General features: G+C 40.2%; 1 protein-coding gene across 2 annotated transcripts in view; it reads right to left on the bottom strand.

The window, feature by feature from the left end:
* Positions 1 to 19,007, bottom strand: part of APBA1 (amyloid beta precursor protein binding family A member 1) — an 88,383-nt gene extending 69,376 nt beyond the window's left edge. For both annotated transcript variants that reach the window (XM_085043514.1, XM_085043515.1), the window contains exon 1: positions 18,843 to 19,007. The gene's annotated coding sequence lies outside the window, so the exon portion shown is untranslated. The remainder of the gene's footprint in view (positions 1 to 18,842) is intronic.
* Positions 19,008 to 19,290: the final 283 nt, after the last annotated feature.

Raw genomic sequence — 19,290 nt, 5'->3', positions numbered from 1 at the left:
CAAAAGGAAAAAAGAGTAACTCACTACAATCAGATTCATTCTAACAACTTTAACCCGCTTTTAATGGAAATCTCTTGATTCAGTGGTGACAGAGAATACTTTGTCTGTCAATCATCTGTCAATTCAGATAATAATATCCACGACAGAAAACAAAATACAAACCAGAAACCTAAATGCCAACCCCGTGCACTAAAATGTGCCAGTATATTCATTTTGATGGCCTAAATTCTACTTTATCACAGTGAAAAGGTTACTCATTAGATCAGCCTACTGTCTTGAAAATCTATTTGTAACTGATGAGTTTTCCTGTCTATAACCCATTATTTTTCATTGTAGCAGCACATTAGTGATAATGATAGCAGGGATTCAAAATTATTTCAAATATGTATTGAAAAATGTCAAGAAAAGAGTTCAAAAAAGAAAAGTTCTCATTATCATAAAGTTCTGTATTTCTTCCAACACAACTGAAAGAATAGGCTCAAAGAGCTTATTTATTTGTAAAATAAATTGTCTGTGCAACTGAAAATACTACTATTAGCTGCATGACCTTTTTATGAAAGACCACTGCAACTGCAAAATGACAGACAAGTGATGAAACTACGAACAGCCACCTAAGGATTCTACCAATCTTCTTCAGTAATATTTTATTAAATTAATCATAACTCAAGTCTCTGTGAGAAAGAAAAGAGGAAGTAAAAAAAGGAAAATTAAGTAATCATGGCTAGACATTTAGCTTATTAGGAATTTTTTTTTTAACATCAAAATATTTAAACTCTTCTGTTTTTAGAAACATTAATTGAAATTCTGTATTTCATACAGCATCAGCTCTTTAAAGGTCAATGGAGAATCCTAACAGCAAATCACCAAAGACATAAGCAAGAATGAACTTATAAAGCAAAAACAATAAAATAATTATCTGCACATAAGCAGTTTTGTGGAGAGCCAATTATATATGTGAAGTATACCTAATGTTTTTATACAAGTTAATAGTACTCAAACAAAAATGCAGACATAATTAAAGCTCCATTAAAGATTTAAGATATTCTGTCGTTGACTTTCACTTACTGTTTACCAAAAAGAAAACAAAGAGCCACTCAAGCTTGTAAGATTACAACCTATGAATAACACTACACTGTAAAAAAACCACCCTGTGATTAAAGAGCCTGGAAGGTAGGCTCTCTTGCTAATCCACAAACAATGCTTTTAAAAGATTAATTAGTTCTTTATTTCTCACACTTAACTTTTTTAGCCACTGGCCAATTTTTAATTTATTTCGTAAGAGTCTCAAAGATAATGGACTTGCTTAAAGCTTCACTAGCAATTCCAGTTCATTGTCCCAGTAGGGGAAGGGTGAAAAGTCCAGCAGCAGTTGGCAGACCACTTCACACATGGCATGACCAGGCCCACAACTCAGCAGGTCTCTGGCCTGACACTGTCCTCACACTCCTCCCCTTCATGACCAAATTCCTGGTTTTCTAGGGAGATGTGTAGTGAGGGTATGGGGAGTGGGACAAGAAAGCAACAGACCAATACAAGAGCAGTAGACTTACGAAATCCTTATGAATCTTACAAAACTCAGGTTCCTTGTATCTTTGTGTAATTTCTTGCAAGTTTTCTCCTCTGCAGCATGGGAGGAATCAGGGTCCCATGGCTGTCTTCAGTGCATCAGACAGATCCTCAATGCCAGCCTCCCTTCATTTCACTAGTCCTGGCTTTGGATCAGACACACCTCCCAGATCCTCTCATGGAAGCTCTTCCCCACAGCAGCACTTTCCTGTCTATACTGTGCTAGCCACTCTTGTGTCAGGTTTCCTAATTTCACTTTCAATAATCTCCAAATATAAACTAACTGTACTGTGCAACTCTACAAAACTACAAACAAATGTACAAAATTTCTAAAAGTTTCTTCATTTTTGAGCTCATCGAAAAATTTGAAAAAAATCATAAATCAACTGAGCCATTCTGATGTTAGGACAGTGCAAGCATAACAAGAGTAGAGCCCATGTGCAGCTTACAAGGGAGAAAAAAGTTACTTATGCAGATTTCTTTTTTCAGAGCAGCACAAAAAACAACAGCAACAAAACAAACAGGAAAAAAAAGAAACCCAAAGACCTGAAATGTGGAAACTTACATAGCAAAATTGCTTTAAATAGAATATGGGCATATTCTCCCGAGGTGTCCACAATACCTCTGTCCTACCCCAGCTCAGTTTCCAACAAAGCCTTTGACACTAAAACTAACAAACATATGCATTACACAGTAAGGGGAGACCTCCAGTTTACTGTAAATAAAAATAACTCCACAAAATTGAACACAGTTTTGTGTTACTGTCAGGATTAGAGCAAAGCTGCAGAGATTTAAATCAGATGCCTCTGGATTGTTTTTTCCTCATTAACAACATTGCTTCTTCTAGATTCCTGAAGCAAGTAAAATCCTTATTTGGGATTTGGCTAGTTTTGCTAGAAGCAGATCAGTGAGACCTGTTAAGTCAAAAAGTCTTTAAGACTGTCAGATATTTGTATCTCCTACTTTTTAAAATATTTAAGGATTTGCAATCCTGGGATCCCCAGGAAGAAAATCTCACTTAGGTAAGATACAGCTGAACTCAGAAAATATGCTGTGGATAATACCTTTCACTCTCACTAATTTCCACCTCAGAGATTTTGTATGTTGAGCTCAAAAGCATAGCCTCAGCTATTATCCAGGGCTTCCACAATGCCGTGTTCAGCTAGCCTATTCATCGCTCGGAAAAAGGCTTTACAGGGCTTTACTAGAAGCTATTCAAGAGCAAGCAGTTAGCAAAAATGTAAACAGAAGCATGCAATGTAACAACTACTATCAAAATTAACTAAGTGCTACTTTAAATTAAAAAGGTCATCTCCCACACAGAGAGGATTATCAATTCATTATTTCTATCCTTACTCCCTTAACATTGAAGCAGCAATGTCACCTCCCCTGCTTTTTTTTACTGTTGCTCTACACAGAAAGGAAACAAAAAAAAGCATTTTTCGCATAATACACATTCAAGTTAAACCTTTACACAAGGTTTAGGGAATTTCACCAGAAGTCATGGAGGACTATGAAATCCCTTAATAATAAGCTTCAGGCATCAGGCAGCAGTTGTTTAATTACATGTTCTATATTCTTTGGAAAGATAAAGCCAATGAATAACATTCAAACTCTGCACTTGAGCTGCCCTACCATTTCAATACTCTCTTAACGACTTCTGATCAGGGTTACATATGCAGCAACAACATCAGCAACTTACTATCGAACTTAGAACCAAAACTAAAAGTTGACAGTCCCTGGGGTATTTTCTGGTGTGCCTTCAAACTCCTCACACAGCTCAACAAAAGCAGAGCAGTGGTTAAGCACTGCTAGCAGGGAGGTCACCATGACAGCAGGTAACTTCTCTGTTTCTCTGAACAGGCTTCCACATCACAAACCAGAGCTGCAGTAGATCTGTCGGGGCACCCCAGCAGAGCCAGCAACCCACACAGGCACATGGCTATGGGTGATGCCTAAAATGCTGGTAAAAATGAGACGCAGACTCCGCAGAACAGGGAAAAGGGTATTACCTTGGTTTAACAGAATCCCTGCTGCACAATTGTCAAAGGTGGTACCACGATGAAAAGAGGCTCTGGGTACAATGTGTATGCAATTTTATGGACCTCACCAATTAGCATACCTATCTAAAATTCCCCAATAAGAAACCTAACAAATGAAGTCATTGCCCCCTTATTCTCATCACTTGCCCCCCAAAAGGCTACAACTTAGTTTACAAAAACATGTTCCAGAGATGAGGCTCTGTTCAAGGTTGGTGCCTCATGTTCTTGAGATTGTGGGGATGTTTTGTCTTCCCCAAAGAATTCTGAACAAGGATAGAGTACAAGGGTTATAAACATGTGGGGCTAAGATACAAGGAGTAAAAAGTACAGGAATAGGAAAGGATATAAAGTATACAAAAAGGGTATAAAAGTATAATGAAAAAGGACAAAAAACCCATCAAGCATCATGGGGACCACACAACTTTCTACGTGCTACTTCACCATTGTTCCAATTTCAAAGATCTGGAAAGGTCTGTGAAATAAATGTATTTCACATAGCTTTCAAAAGTAGGAAAAAGATCTTAAAATCAAAAAATTAATCAGTAACTGCTGTATACATGACAAAAGGTGCTTTTATTGAAAACTGTACAATTTTTCAACTCTGACTCAAAATCCTCTTTGTTAGAAAAGCTGAGGTTAGGAAGAAACAACATGTACAACCTGTTAGACTGCTAAATGCTTGCAAGCAAAATACATCTACAGAATCAGCTAGTTCAATGACATGCTCTACAGTGATTTCCTCAATTCTGAGTGGCACTGAAGCCACAACACCAGTCACACACACCATGTGCAATCAAAACGTCAGCACTCACTCAATGAAGACAGGCTTGATACACGATTATTGCCTTTTGGTCCAACAACGCTGTGAGTTGTGACTATGCAACAGGTAGCACTGCCTGCTTTGTATACTGAGGGTAGTACAGTGACAAGTAACGTAAAATGAAAGTCAGGGTGATTACAGAAACAGCAACAGTCCACAGAAATAACGTTAAATAATTCTTCTACTATCAGCAAACATTTCCTACAATAGCAGATTTTAAAAGCATGGGGAAAAGATTTGGAGAGGAGCAATAATAAGAATCCTTAGGGCTACAGTGGCACTGCTTGAACTTCCTGCAGGGGAAGCAAGGAGAAATATTCTGAAATAGCTCAAGGCATCTTGCAACAAAAATATCTACTTCATCTTTTCATAAAAACAACATTTGTGTACAAGCACAGAGCACCTTCTTTTGAAAGGTAGCTGTGGCAGTCAAAGATACTTCAGCTAGAAATTACATTCTTCCTGGAAAGAAAATCTAACCATCAGGCGCTAAAAGAGTTTTTGTTCAACTAGATTAACTCCCAAATCCCATAAAGAATTTCCCAAACCCATTGTCTAGCATGTTTCTGCTAAGGAATGATGTTTCTGGTAATTCATCATTACCATTACAGTTTCTCACAACATTTACAACTATTTTTTCCAACACTTTTAACTCTGAAACATCCATCTCTGTTTTACCACTTTCAAAAAAATTAACTAACCCCCTTCCAATGATGGACATTATTTCATTGAGGGTACTTGTCCAGTTTTACTATTTTTGTCTTAATCTCTTTTTACCCAGCATTTGATTGCTCTCCCTCTGCCACTCACTGAGAATTTATCTGGTCCTTACATATAAAAGTTGATTTTTCTACAGGATTTACTTTCCCTGTATTTTTGAAGGAGGAAAGGCAAGTAGCACAAATTGCGGTAGGAATGTTTGAAATTATGTAAGAAATAGACTCACTGGTACATGGCACCCTTGCTAAAAGCATTCCAATCAATTGCAAAGGAATATAAAGAATTGATACAGAGCATGACCTGATCTTCCTTTGCAAGATCAAACAGATAAGCTACATTCCAAACCTTTACTGTATATTACTCAAATTTGAAATAGCAGCCTAAAGAAGTTGACCACCGAAAGAGTTATGGAATGCTGCTTCAAGGACAAAACTAAAGTTTAAAATAATTTACCACATCACTAAATTGTTTCTCTCATGGAAGAAAACAACATCAGAAAACTACATCTGGTGACAAAAAAAAGAAGAAAGGAAAAGCTGCTTAAATCAGTTTCAAGGATAAATTCATCCTGGACTGTGAAAAGCAAAACTATGTGAAAATCCCTCTGAAAGAGATTGTTCAAGCTGAGGATTGCTCCCTATGGTACTGTTGAAGCCCTTGCACCACTGAGTATTCATTTCTCCGAAAATGTATCCTCCCTCACTTTCAGGGAGACTTTCACAGTCTGGCAGACAACAGTGTTGAGATGTTTTTTCCAGTGCTTAGTTCTTTATCTCACTGTATCATTCACAGTTAAATAATTCTTGCCATGCATAGTTTTGTTCCCTGTTTCTATCACAATTTTTTTTTGTTACAAGCTAAGATTATTCCTCTTTATTAATAAAAGGGAGATAACATTTCATTCCTGTCAAATTATTAAGCATCATTTGTGCCCTGTGAACATCTTTGTGTTATTTGTATAAGACAATCAACCTAAGCAGTAAAATGCACATAACTTAGGCAGAGAACTAAAGTTTGTAAGAACATTTAAAGCAAAGATCTTCAATAGAAAGTCACACTTCAACACTGGAAACTTGCTATGAAGATTCTATCGTTACTCTTAAATCACCTACTGTACTCCTCGCTCTTTCTCTTCAATAGGTAAAAAATTTGCACAGTGAAACCTTGTCCTCACCAAAGATATTAAAAACCTTGAACTTCTGTCATGCCTCACATGTAAAGAGTTAAACAAAAGGAGAAAGAAAAAAGCTCTTGTTATTTAGAAACAAAATGCCATTTTCACAGGGTAGACTAATTACCCAATTTGTGCCCAAAATTACTGTAGCTCTTTCTTTGACAGCATAAGGTTTACCAGGTAAAATGGAGAAAGAATCCAGGAATACATTTGTTCCTAATGAATTGAAGAAACCATGCAAACAGTCATCTAAAGCAGTGTACAAATCACATCAGCAACAATGGCATAACTTAATTTGCTAACCAGACACTACAGAAGTACCATGCACCTGGTATGCAGAAAAGAACAGGAGAAACTGTGTCCATGCCTGGCACAATGAGGTCTTCTATTCCTCTAAGTCACTGAGCGCCTTTATAAGTAAGGAAGAAGAAAACTAAATGCTATCTTATTCATGTACATACAGACAGCATCCCAACAATACATTTAGCATTAATAAAAAGAGGCAAATGTAAAATTGATAAAAATTTCTTTCTTTGACCATAAATTCACAATACCACAAAAAAAAGAAAAATGTTCCCTGAGTCTGAAATATCGGAGCTATGTATAATGGTCACCACCTACTGCCAAGTCTTCAGCATTACGTGACAAAGATTTATTTCACTGCTCTGAGCCAAATTGTGGCTCCAAATTGTGGATGTAAAGCTGTTTCCTTGTTCAGAATGGTCCCGCACCTGTCAATTTTTATGCTCTAAGGTACTACCATTAATCCCATCTATGACCACCCAATAATTTTCAAGAGCTAAAGGTGGCGGGTTTTTTCTGAAAATTATGTTTTCAGATTAAATGCAATTCTCTCCCCATGTGTCCCATAAAGACTCACTAGATCCTTTGCAAAGGCTTTTTACTAACTTTGATCCCTTGCATATAAAAATCCACTGTATTACATCATTGTTTTTTCTTGGGAAATACATCACACATACTGTGAAGTCATGAATATGGCTACATCTAGAGCTAGAAGAATTAGTTTCCTCAGGACAAAAAAGAACAAATAGAAAACATTAATGATGTTACTTACAAACATCAGATACAGATGGGAGAAAAGAGAAAAAACAAGAGTATTAAATCTCCACCACATACAATTCAAAGGCATGTAAATTCAAAGTACCTACAGCAAAACTACACACATAGATAAACAATACACACCAGATGCAAAATAAAATATATACATGAGATTACATTCCACAAGGACCTTGTAACAAGTGCCATGCTGATGGAGCTGAAGGGTCACAATGCTATGCCTTAGAAGGAGAAATTCAATTTTTACATGCTACACTTAGGGACAAGAAAAATAAAATTGTAACTAGCATAGAGGAAGGTTTCCTCTGTGGCACGTGGGGCTGAGACAGAAGAATCTGTGATCATAGAAAATTCTGGAAACAAAAAGGAAAGCACTGCTGCTGATGCCTGATGATTTTTGTTTTTCTTTTTATACCCTTTATCTTCCCTTGTACCCTCTATACACATTCCTTGTACTACATGTTTATAATTCTTGTAATCTGGTATTTAGCTTAGCTTGGGGGTTTTGCAAAGTGGGAAGACTAAACATTCACTGTATCTCAAAAGTAGAGGCTCCAACCTTGGACAGAGCCTTCTCTCCAGAACATATTTTGTAAACTAGACTGTAGTCTCATTTTGGGGGGAGGGGTAATTGGAATAGGGGGACAATTACTTCATCTATTAAGTTTCTTATTGCGGGATTTTAGGTAGATATGCTAATTTGCAAAGTCCATAAAGTTGTATATGCCTTGTACGGGTGTGCTCCTCAGCATGTTTCTGCCTTTGGCAAACTGAGCACCTAGGATCCTCTTAAACAAAGGTAATATCCTATTCCTCTTTGCCGCGGTATCTACTTCATATTTCTACCAGCCGATGAGGCATCACTACCACCCTGAATCCCCAGGTTAAAACTTGAGCAATACTGCCACCATCTCATACAATGTGTACCAAAATTGGTATATTTTCACTCCATGTTTGCTTCTGACACTTAAATGCCTCCTCACAACATGAAGTGTCAAAAATCTCATCAATTCCCAGTGTCAGGGCTTACTTGGTAGGCTATAAACATCAGCAGGAGCAGACTTGGGAGGCACTACAAGAAAACTCAGAACTGCCTGTAGGGAAAGCCCATCACAGCTGATGAGTAACAGAACAAAAGCCTAGACTTCTAAGGCTTTAGTCTCTCCTCAGTAGAAAATAGTTGCAATATTTATACCCCTAAAGCTTAATATGTTGATCCATCCATCCTCTCTTTAGGCAGGACTGCAGCCAGAAGATTTGCTCTTTGGGTAACGAAAGCATGGCAGAGACCTTTCAGGAGATTCCTTTCCCTGGGTAAAAAAGTTCCTATTTCATGAATGTTGTTTTTAAAACCTGTGGTCATTGGATCTTCAAGTGTGTTCAAAAGACTCATCTAACAAACAAGTGTGCAAGAATAAACAGACATCAGAAATTACAGCAGTTCAAATATGTAATTTAGGCACAACAGTGGGTGCTTTTTATATTGTATGCTAAGTCCTTGTTACATATTTGGCATTGCCGTGGTTTCAGCAAATAACAAATAACGCACTAACAGGCTGTGTCATGAAAATGCACCAGATGGATGCTCCAGTTACACAAATCTCTTCCCCTCCCCACTCCTCTCCTCCAAATAGACTGTAACTTTTAAAGAGCAGTGACAGGCACCAACATGGAAAACCTATGTTAATCATTACTTCCCTGCCAAAGTGTAGTCACTGTACCAATTATTTTAGCCAAAATTAATGTTAAAATTTGGACTTGATCTTGAAAGCCATATTACCACAGTGCTTCCAAGCCTTCAGGAAGTTTGACCAGAGAAACATAAAACTACGCACAACAGAAAGTCAAGCTTCATTATTTTTCCTAAATAATCTGCTCCTGCTACCAACCCCATGCAAGCTCCCTTGACACTGCCAGAAGAGGTGACTGGTACTTTTTCCACATTCAACACCCCAATTTGACTTCTTAGAGAAAAAAAAAATCAACTAGATTCCTCTGTTCCACATATTTTCTCCACTATGAACTCTTGCTTCCTATTGACTGATGTCTGAGCAGACCAGAGGTAAGAACAGGGCGAGGCCATTTCCTCACTGGATGGTACCAGTGGAAGACAGGTGCGTTTTCCATGAGGCTGCAGAACAGGCTGCTACTTCACACTGAGCAACTCTTCCCTGCAAGCACAATCCTTCTTCCTAAGATCCACCGGCATTACAGGCTGTTCAAACTAAATAAAAATAACTATGGGTGACTTCACAGCACAGTACCTCCTATTTCAAAGATGTGATAGCTTTGCATTAGCAATAGTGTCTTCCCATCTGTGCATGAATCCCCACAGGTGGCAGGTGAAGACCAAAGAAATCTACCCAAAGGTGAGTTTTATCCGGATTACACCCACTGTTCAGTACCTCACATTTGAAAAGTCAACACAAAAAAGGAGGCCACCAAGGTTTGTACACTACTACACTACAGCAATTGCGTGAGATACTGCAAAATGCCATGAAGCCAGAGGACTCATGTCACACACTGGAGAGAGGGAAAGTCTTCAACAAGCAACATAAATAAAGCAACTGTGGATTTGCACCTAGTTGGAGGAGGTTAGTCTTTAAGGGGGAGTATATCTGAATTTTTTATACACTAAACATAATAATGGAGACACAGAATATTATAGGAACAGAAGGAGAGCAGGGGGTTTTCTGTACTGCCCTACAGTCTTTACAGTTTGTGTGATTACTAAACTTTCAGACTGATTTTGGAATTATTTTAACTGACTGAAAAAAATATGATCCTCTCTCTTCCATCACAAGAAACTCAGAAGTACTCAATGCCACCATGTGAACTCCTTCCTGGTAATTTTACCCTCTGGTTTCAGGTGTAAGACACCAATAAAAGTATAGCACATAACCCTTAGTGTTTCCAATAGCCTAAAATGACTGTTTTGCACACTGCTGTTTGAAAACACAAAGCTCTTGGGCAAGGAGCTAAAATACTTCCTTTTCAATACAAATGAAGAAATTCTGTTTCTTAACAGAAAAGAGGACCTCTTACTTTACTGCTGTTTGTGTTATTCTGTTATCCAGAGCATACCTGGTGTACATACATGAACTTGCACTACAGTGGCTGTGGATGCTACTGCTTACAAGATCATAACACAGACTTTAATACTGAAGATCAAAACTGAGTTGTGAACTGCCCAGGTGTCAACGCTTACATACTAAAAGGAAAAAGTTTTAAAAAATATTTGAACCTCTAGTCATTATCTTCATGGATAAAGAGGCTGAAGGAAAGGTATCTTCAATAACATATGAATTTACACACCAGAAATGTGACATATTAAAATTGCCTTTCCTTCATGCACAAAACCGTTGTTCACTCCCTTTTTAATTCCTAGAGAATCCCCAAAGTCAATCAGTTTTGAAGTAGGGACCTTTCTACTTTTCTGAAAGTTGACCATATGAATGTTAACTGTATAAAAGCTGCAATTGTGCTTTTGGTATTTATTTTTCATGTAACTATACCTCCCATGCTGACATTCAGCTCAAACTGCTTCACTGGCTATCAGGAGGCAATTTATCCTGAGGGGGAAGTCTGACAGATAACCAGACCTCCTTTAGGAAAGGTTTTGTTGTCCTTGGTCAATAGCTAACAACAGGATCCCAGTGACACGGGCACTGTCATAACCACAGCAACAGAAGAAATCAGGTGATGCTCCATGTCACCTGTAATAACTAATATTAACTCAAAGAGTCACCCTATACATTACCGAGACTACTTTTTACATAAAAAAACCAATGCTACAGGCAGCTTACACACATCCTAATCAATATATTCTTTGCTTCTCTTTCCAGCTTACTTACTTGGCTCTCTTTGGGAGAAAGATTTTGTTCAAGAGGCTGGGTGATCTTGGCTCCAAACCCAGAAAAAACCAAGGCAGTAGATAATGAGAAATACTAGTTATTTTTTTTTAACAATGTAGTTTTATTTTAATCAAAAAAATGTTTGATGTATTGTAGATCAAAGCATTAAGCCTGTGTAACTCTTAAAACATAAATGTGTTTTGTGTAGCTTTTAAATTTGCACTGAAAAGCAGCTTGACTTAAACTGAAATAATGACATTCAGTCCTCAGTCTGCCTAGGTAAAGAAATAGAAAGGTATGTGAGGGTGTGTTGAGTCCATGCTCAACTTTAACTGCAACTAAAATTGGTGATTCCAAAACCAGTGTGGGCCAAAGGGTGCAGCACTGAAAATACAAGGCATTAAAACTGCCTGACTTGGACAAGACTTTAAAGTAGGGCTAAGCAGTCAGACTAACCATCATGAAGCTGTAGCTAAAAGTCTAAAGCCTGGATGTTGAAGCTAATGCAGAGACAATATTATGAAGTACAGCCCCTCAGGCTGATGGCCATCTCCTTGCCAAGAAAGTATTGAGCTCAAACATCTCCTTCCCATGCGTCGTGCAGCGCTAGCCTGGTCCTACATGAGGAAGATTTTGAGGACTTTGGGATTTTTTCACTGTTATGAAATAAAATTAAGATGCCAAAATCTGAATGATGTTGTGGCAATCTCATAAGTGGATTACATTAATTATTTATCAGCAAGGAATGATAATTGTTAAGCAAGAGCAGAACATTGGGTTCATTCTTATTTATCACTCTGAGACAAAAGGTATAATAGCTGGGAGTATCAGAAACACACACAAAGTTTGTGAAAAGGTTATGTAAAATGTCCACTGAAAATGTAATGGAATTACAAAGCTAGAGGCTGGTTTTGCACTGACTCTCATTTAATACAAATTTCTGTCAGCTCACCACAGCATTACTGGGAGAGATTTTCTTATTAAGTTAAATGTGACTGCATTGCACATAGATACTAGGAATGCTTAATAAATCTTTCACTCCTTAAAAATGGTGCTATAATTTTGAAACTGTTGCAAAATAATTTAACACCAAGAAAACAGTTTTCTAAACTTCTGGGCAATATTTTCCTCCATCTTGACCACCTTAAAAATCTGACTAAAAAAATAAATTTCAGGTCACTGAAATGGCTAATACAGCAAATACACCTGTATTTCAGTCCTTTCCTATGGGGAACGGCAGTGGTAAGAAGGGCTTAAAAACCAGCACCCATCAGGAGCAGATCACCATTTCCCTCACACGGCACTTGCCCTTCACCCCAACACTCCCTACTGCCCCAAAGCCAGCAGCAAAGCAAGCAGCTTTCTGCAGGACAGCTTGTCCAGCAGAGGATGATGAGGGCAGGCTGGAGGAAAGTCTCTCTCTAGCAGTCATATACCATCCCATCCCACCAGGACTGTAGCAAAACCTGCTGCATACTCTAGCATTTGACACCCATGGGAGGCACAGCATTTCACCTTCATGCCTTGGTTAAGCCAAGGACTACAAACACAGCATGTGCAGCCCTCGTGTCAGTCACCTGATCTAAGCAGAGCTTAGATCAGATGGCATCCAGGGATCCCTTCCAATTCAAATTACTCTGCGATCATAAAAAAGCTGATGTGAGAAAGCTGTTAAGAAAAGAGAAGGAAAAAAATCTCAGCTCCCCACACACATTATATAAAAACTTACCAATTTCCTCTTCCAACAGCGGAGGCAGTACCCACCCTTCTAAGATTTACCTGGGACAGCAACATAAAAAAAACCAGTAGGTTCTTTGGATCTGAAGTGTGTTGGTTTAAGCATTCTGCTGATGTTAGCCTGGGAAAGACCTGGAGCAACAGCTTTTACCCTGTGCTTCTTCATCTGACTTTAGTGAAAGCTTTTTTAGTCTCAGTTGTTCTTTTAAAAATGTTTTTCCTAATTTAACTTTATTTAATCTAAAGAGTTACAATTAAGACTTCCAAAGCACCAGGATTTCAAAAATTATCAAAGTCCTATCAGAACAGACACTACATAAATACATGGTAACACTAACACTGTTGGCAAGAATTGCAATTCAGGTACGAGAATAAAAGAATAAAATCTTAAAAATCCACAAATAAAACTTAAGCATATATTAAAAAAACTAAGTCATAGTACTGTATGTTTAAAATCTTCCATTATGTTCTTACTTTTTTCCTCCTCTTTCTATTTAAAAAAACTCTTCTTCTATCTAGACTGTAAGTTCTTGTCCACCCAAGTTTTGAGAAAATATGTTTATAAAAAAAAAAAAAAATCAGAATGACCACCACAAGAGTAATCCCAAGAAAGCTTTGTCTTATGTACAAAAGTGAAAATTCTTTAAGATAAACAAAACTTTAACCAAATTAATACAGGCACCAAACCTATAAATACTAGATATTGAATTGGTATCTTAACCACATACATAGAGAAAGGCATTTCTTACCCTAATATGCATCCCCAAAATGGAAAAAATGAAGCAACACTGAGTTAATGTAGGATAGTAACTCAAATGATCTTTGGCAAGATGGCCAAGTTTTGTAACCTCCATGGCTCTGCTGTTCTGGTGTTTTCCTGACCTGTGTTCACCTTTGTAGTTCAAAGTTTGAAAATTAAATTCAGCGGGCATGTTCCTGATGCACAAAATAGGTTTAGAAGAGTTTCATTAGTTGAAAAAAGAAACTAACATTAAAAGGATTCAGCCTAAATTCCAAGGATGTGCTGCTCTGTGACTAACTCACAGACTTTCAGTAAAGTCTCTCACTCCCTATGCTCACATTTTTCTCAGATGGGTGACAAGTTGGTCATTTTCTCAAGGAAAGTAACATTTATTGAAGTGCTCATCAGAAAGAAAGAAGCAAGTAGTGCCTAACCGCTGGCTTATGGCAAGATTTGATAGACCAAACGGCCCAAGAACAGGCTGGACAGCAGAGGGGGAAGGTACATGGGTTAAAAAAAGCCCTGAATATTCTAAATTTTCAGTTTTAATTGGCGAAACATAGAAGAACATCTCCTCCTTTTGCTAAGCAATGGGAAAAACAGAGGCTTCCAGCGTATTTTACCTCATGTAGACTAGATATTGTTTTAAATACTTCTAACACATTTCTTTCCGTTTCCTCGATGACATACAAAACCCCACTGCTTTTCCACAGACAGTTACTTACACAGGCTCATGGGTGATGGAAATTTCTCCCAGTAAGTATTTGTAATTAGACGGAAATCACCGCAGGAGACACGATGGACCAGGTGAGATGCCACCTGCCTAGCAGCATCTCCATAGAAACAAAACTCCCTAGAAACAGAATTGCACTTCCATTCCTCCTCTCATGTCAACATGGACGGTCTCTAGCAGAAGAGATATCTCTGCCATCCACAGCTGTCATGTACCCATTGTACTGCTTCTGTATTTATTTCTTCAGAATTAGGACAGACATTATCATCATGTGCCTGCATATGTGAAAGCAGCAAATAAAGATGTTTCCCTAGGCCCCATCAGTAAAGCAACAAACATGCAGCTTTTTAGAAGAACATTGATGCATGCAGTGGAAACAGAAAAATACTATCATACTGCTCTTAGTAGCTGACTTAGCAAATAGATTATTATTATGAAGCAAAACCAATCAATCTGCTTCTCAGAAACCTTTAACCCCTATGCAATATGTATTACTGGCAATCTATTAGAGATAAATGAGAAGAATTGTTTGCTCAATCTCTCATTAAGCAGGAATCTTCATCTTCTAGGAAACCAGAAAAACACATTTAAAAATGCATTACTGGCACATCAAGGCTTCACTTAAATCTATGGTAATAGGATCTTGTTCAAAGTTAAGCTTTAATTAATCAAGCTCCATTGCCTATGGACATGTATTAAACTATCTGAAGCACCTCTAATGTTTTTAATTAGCTTTTTTTTGAGCTCAAGAGAAAAGTTCTGATTCTTCTAATTCATAATCTCTTGTAAATCCAGAGCAGCTATGATCAATAACACACAATTTGTGTGCCAAGGGAAAAAATGCTGAATCTGAAGTATCTAGGCCATGAGATGCAAGTGAAAAGTTTTAGCTTTCTGGTTGATTTTTCCTTCATTTTGTCTCTTTGAAGACTCTGTAGTGCACATTATAATTCCTTTTTTTTTTTAGCATGTTCATTAGTTTTGGATACTAACCCTGAACTAACACACATGTAGCAACATGGTGCTTATATTCCCAGCCACGTTTTCTGGATTTACTATTAGTTTTTCCTGATTTTGCTTGCCATAAACATTACCATACACTGACACAACCTAAAGCCAACAAACAAAACCACTGCAAATGACGACCCACACCAGCCTGTTAAAAATACAAAACAAGCAGCTGAACAGGAGATTCCATTTCTTTTTACCCTCATGACTTTTATGCCAGCTCTAGTGCTGATAAACCCTGCTTATAAAAGGAAATGTTAACCACATTTCAAAGATGCACACAGTCCTCATATTGAAGGCTTTTTAAGTTTAAGAATGCAACCATTGCATCTGACTGTGGCTGCAAAATGGTATCAAAGAAGTCAGGAGCCAGCTCCTGGTCCAACGAAAATCCATTCAAATCTCATATGCAAAGAGTTGAGGTTTTTCATTGTTGTTGCTATTTAGATAGGTGACACAAACTTTAACTGCAAAATTAGTAGTGCCTTTATTCAAACTGTTATGGAATACTTACACTCACACAGAGCAAACAAAATGTTAAGATTAAGACGTCTGTATCTTCAAAAATCCACACCAAATTTCCCTGTCCCAAAGTAACAAGGGCACAATAGACTACAAGCCCGTCACATTTGGCATCCACAATGCCTCCACATCCAGCATCACACAATCTCTTCTAAAGCATTAGCTCGTATGTTTTAAATACATGAAGGCAATTCTAAAAATTTTGAAAAAAAAAACCAGAATGCATTTATCCCCTTCCCAACAGATAAGAAACTGCAACCTTAACATAAACAAAGGAATGAGAATTAAATTAACAACCCATGAAGTTATGAAAAGGATTTTATATTAAGTAATCAAAAAAGGTTATACAAAAAGCTCTGGCATGTCTCCCTCTTCACACACCAAAACCACCTTTTGTTATCTACCGAGATGTACGAAATCACCTACCCAGCATCCTTACATTTTGTAACTGAAGAACTAATCTGTAAATACTTTTATTCTGATAGCCTTCCAATAGGCTGGCCTTGCATCTGTTAAGACAGAAAGCCAGGAAACAACCAGAAAGTTTGCTACTTTAAGTGAAGATAATGCACTAATGTAAGACAGAAGTATCATTTTAAGCTACAACTATAAAATGTCCAAGAAAACTCAGCAATTAATTACATGATTCACAGTACACAGGCAACCCTGAACCACCATTACTTTGCAGAAATCATTTTTGCCTAAAAGCTCACTGATATTTCAATCTCAGATCACATTTTCCAAGGAAGGCAAACTGTCTTTCACTAAGGTTTACATTTCACTCATTAAACATCCACAACATTCATCCAAGGTGCATTAAAACACTAGATGTTCTGCTTTTGCAGAATTTCCTGTGATCTTCCATTATTATTCACTGGACACTTAATTTTTCTTTAAAAATACGCATAAATGTACAGAATTCAATAGTAACTGTTCTTCCCTCCTGAACAGGACTTCTGGGCAGCCTACCCTGCCCCCTTCCCCCCACAGCATTAGAGTCAAAGGTAAACATGCACCTCAATTTTGGTTTGGCATAACATAGAGAATAAATAAATTCTGTGTCACCACTGCCTGTTGGGAAGAACAGGCATCATGTGCTTGCTCCCAACATGGGCTGCAAAGGTGATGCCTTAATAATTTCTAGTTTTTACTCTTCATTTATCTGTAACTTGGTGTAATTCTGCGCTTCTTATAAAATGCTAAAACCTCTGTTCCCAGCACCTTTAGCCAAAACAATCCCTCTGAATACAAAATCCAAGGACACATTCGTTGCCCTAGAGCCCAAAAATATGTAAACAATGGTGAAATGGGGGGAGTGGGCCTGGGGTGGTTAACATCATCACCTATGGGTGTGATTGGAGAATTAGGGACCAATATGCCAATAGGACAGAACTTATGAAAGGTGAAGGGCTTATGAACCAGTGTCCATTTGGGGTGTAGTCCCTCGAGGGGCACTTTGCTTGCCCAAATGTGCCTTGAAGGCCTTGAATACATTTGTCCACTTTTTATACTCCTAATTTGTCTTGGCCTCTGTTTCAGGTCGCCTGCTTTAGGCATCAAAGGCAGATGCGGCTGGTCCAGATTTAACAGCAATGCAGCAGAACCTGGAGTACTAGGATTAGAACACTTTGCAGGGCAAGATGGTTGGGACCCCATGGGCCACAGCTGCAGAGCAGACACAAAACTGCAGCCACCTGGGTGTACTCTCATCAGCTAGTGTAACATGACGCATGTCAAAGACAAGAAAAACGCTACATGGCTGATCTGCCCTACACCCACATTAGCTCACTCTTAATGTATGCGGAGTCAGGCAAACATCTATGCCTTCTAGTTCCTCAGCAGCTACGAAAACAGCCAGATCTGCAATGCACTCTCTAAAGCAAACTGCAGTTCCACAGCTCAAAAAATCTACAACAAGCGTAGACCCACAACCCCATCTCTCTTAACGAGCAGATTTATGATGGCAGTAAAACAAGTCTTGGTAGACTGCTCCTATTGCCTCTGATCCTTACAGAAAGCAGACGTAGTGCATACGGCTGCACTGACCACGACTGTGATTCAGGCAATCATTGCTACCAAACTGCTTTTCCGGGGAAAAAAAAAAAAAAATCAAGACGCCTTCCTTTTCCTGAAACCAGAACGTGATGGTGGCAGATGTCACCTTCCCCCAGCCCAGGGATGGAGAGCACGCTCCGCGGGGAGGATGGGGAGATCCAGGCCCCGCTGTGCTCCTTGCTGCAAACCGGGACAGAGCGGCCGCAGATCCCGGCAGCATCTCCCGACGGAACGGGCTGCTGCCACCGTCCTGCTGCGACGGCGACCGCTCGATCGCCGGATGCGAAACCCCCACATCCCCCCCCCACATTTTTCCTCTCCCTTTTCACCACAGAAAAGGTGCGGGTGGAAAAAAAAAAAAAAAAAAAAAACCTAAAAAAAGAAAAAACAGCAAACCAGTGCACTGGGGTATGCACGGCTCCACGCAGCATTATTCTACACACATCCCACCCCACGCCAAACAAAATAATGGAATAAATAAGCGGAGGGAGAGCACGCAATGCCCCGCCGGAGGCTGGGATGGAGGCGGTCATGGCCGCGCTGGCGCCGCTCCCTGCAGCCCGGGGCAGGTGCAGAGCTGCCCCGCTGGCTCCGAGATGCGCGCACGCCCACGCTCCGGGCCGGGGCCGCCGCAGCGCCCACGCCCCGCTGCCGGCAGGAGCCGCCGGGCGGGACAGAGCCGGCATCCCGCGCCGGGCACCCACCCCGGGCCCGCCGCCTCCCCGACACCCGGCGCCGCGGGGCGGGGCGCGCCGGGCCCCTCTCCCGCTCCCGGCCGCGTCCCCTCCGCACCTGGTGCGGGTCCGCGCCGCTTCCTCAGCAGGCAGGGCGGCTCCGGCGGGGGCAGCGCTGCAGCGCAGGGCGGAAAGCCCGGCAGCCGGCCGCTCCTCCCGCGGCCACCATCTTCCTCCTCCTCCTCCTCCTGCTGCCGCCGCCAGCACCGCCCGGGCCGGCCCCTCCCGCCGCACCGCCCTCACGCGTCACCGCGCCCTCCCTCCCGCTCGCTCCCTCTCCCTCCCTCCCTTCCTCTGCCTCCTGGCGGGAGCGGGGCCCGACGGGTCGGGGTGGGGGTGGGGGCGGCCCGTTCGCCCCCGAGGGACCTCCCAGCGCGGCGCTGCGGGCAGGGCGGCCCCGGCTCCGGCTCCGGCCCCGGCCCCTGGCCGGTAAACGCACGGCTCTCTCCGGGGCGGCTGCCTGTGCCTGGGCAGCTCGGAGCGAGCGGCGCCCTGCAGGGCACCTT

Source organism: Lichenostomus cassidix, chromosome Z (genome assembly GCF_008360975.1).
Source record: "Lichenostomus cassidix isolate B80296 chromosome Z, HeHo_3.0, whole genome shotgun sequence".
Taxonomy (NCBI): domain Eukaryota; kingdom Metazoa; phylum Chordata; class Aves; order Passeriformes; family Meliphagidae; genus Lichenostomus; species Lichenostomus cassidix.
Note: the sequence above shows the minus strand (reverse complement) of the source record. Positions and strands in the feature narration are given on the sequence as shown.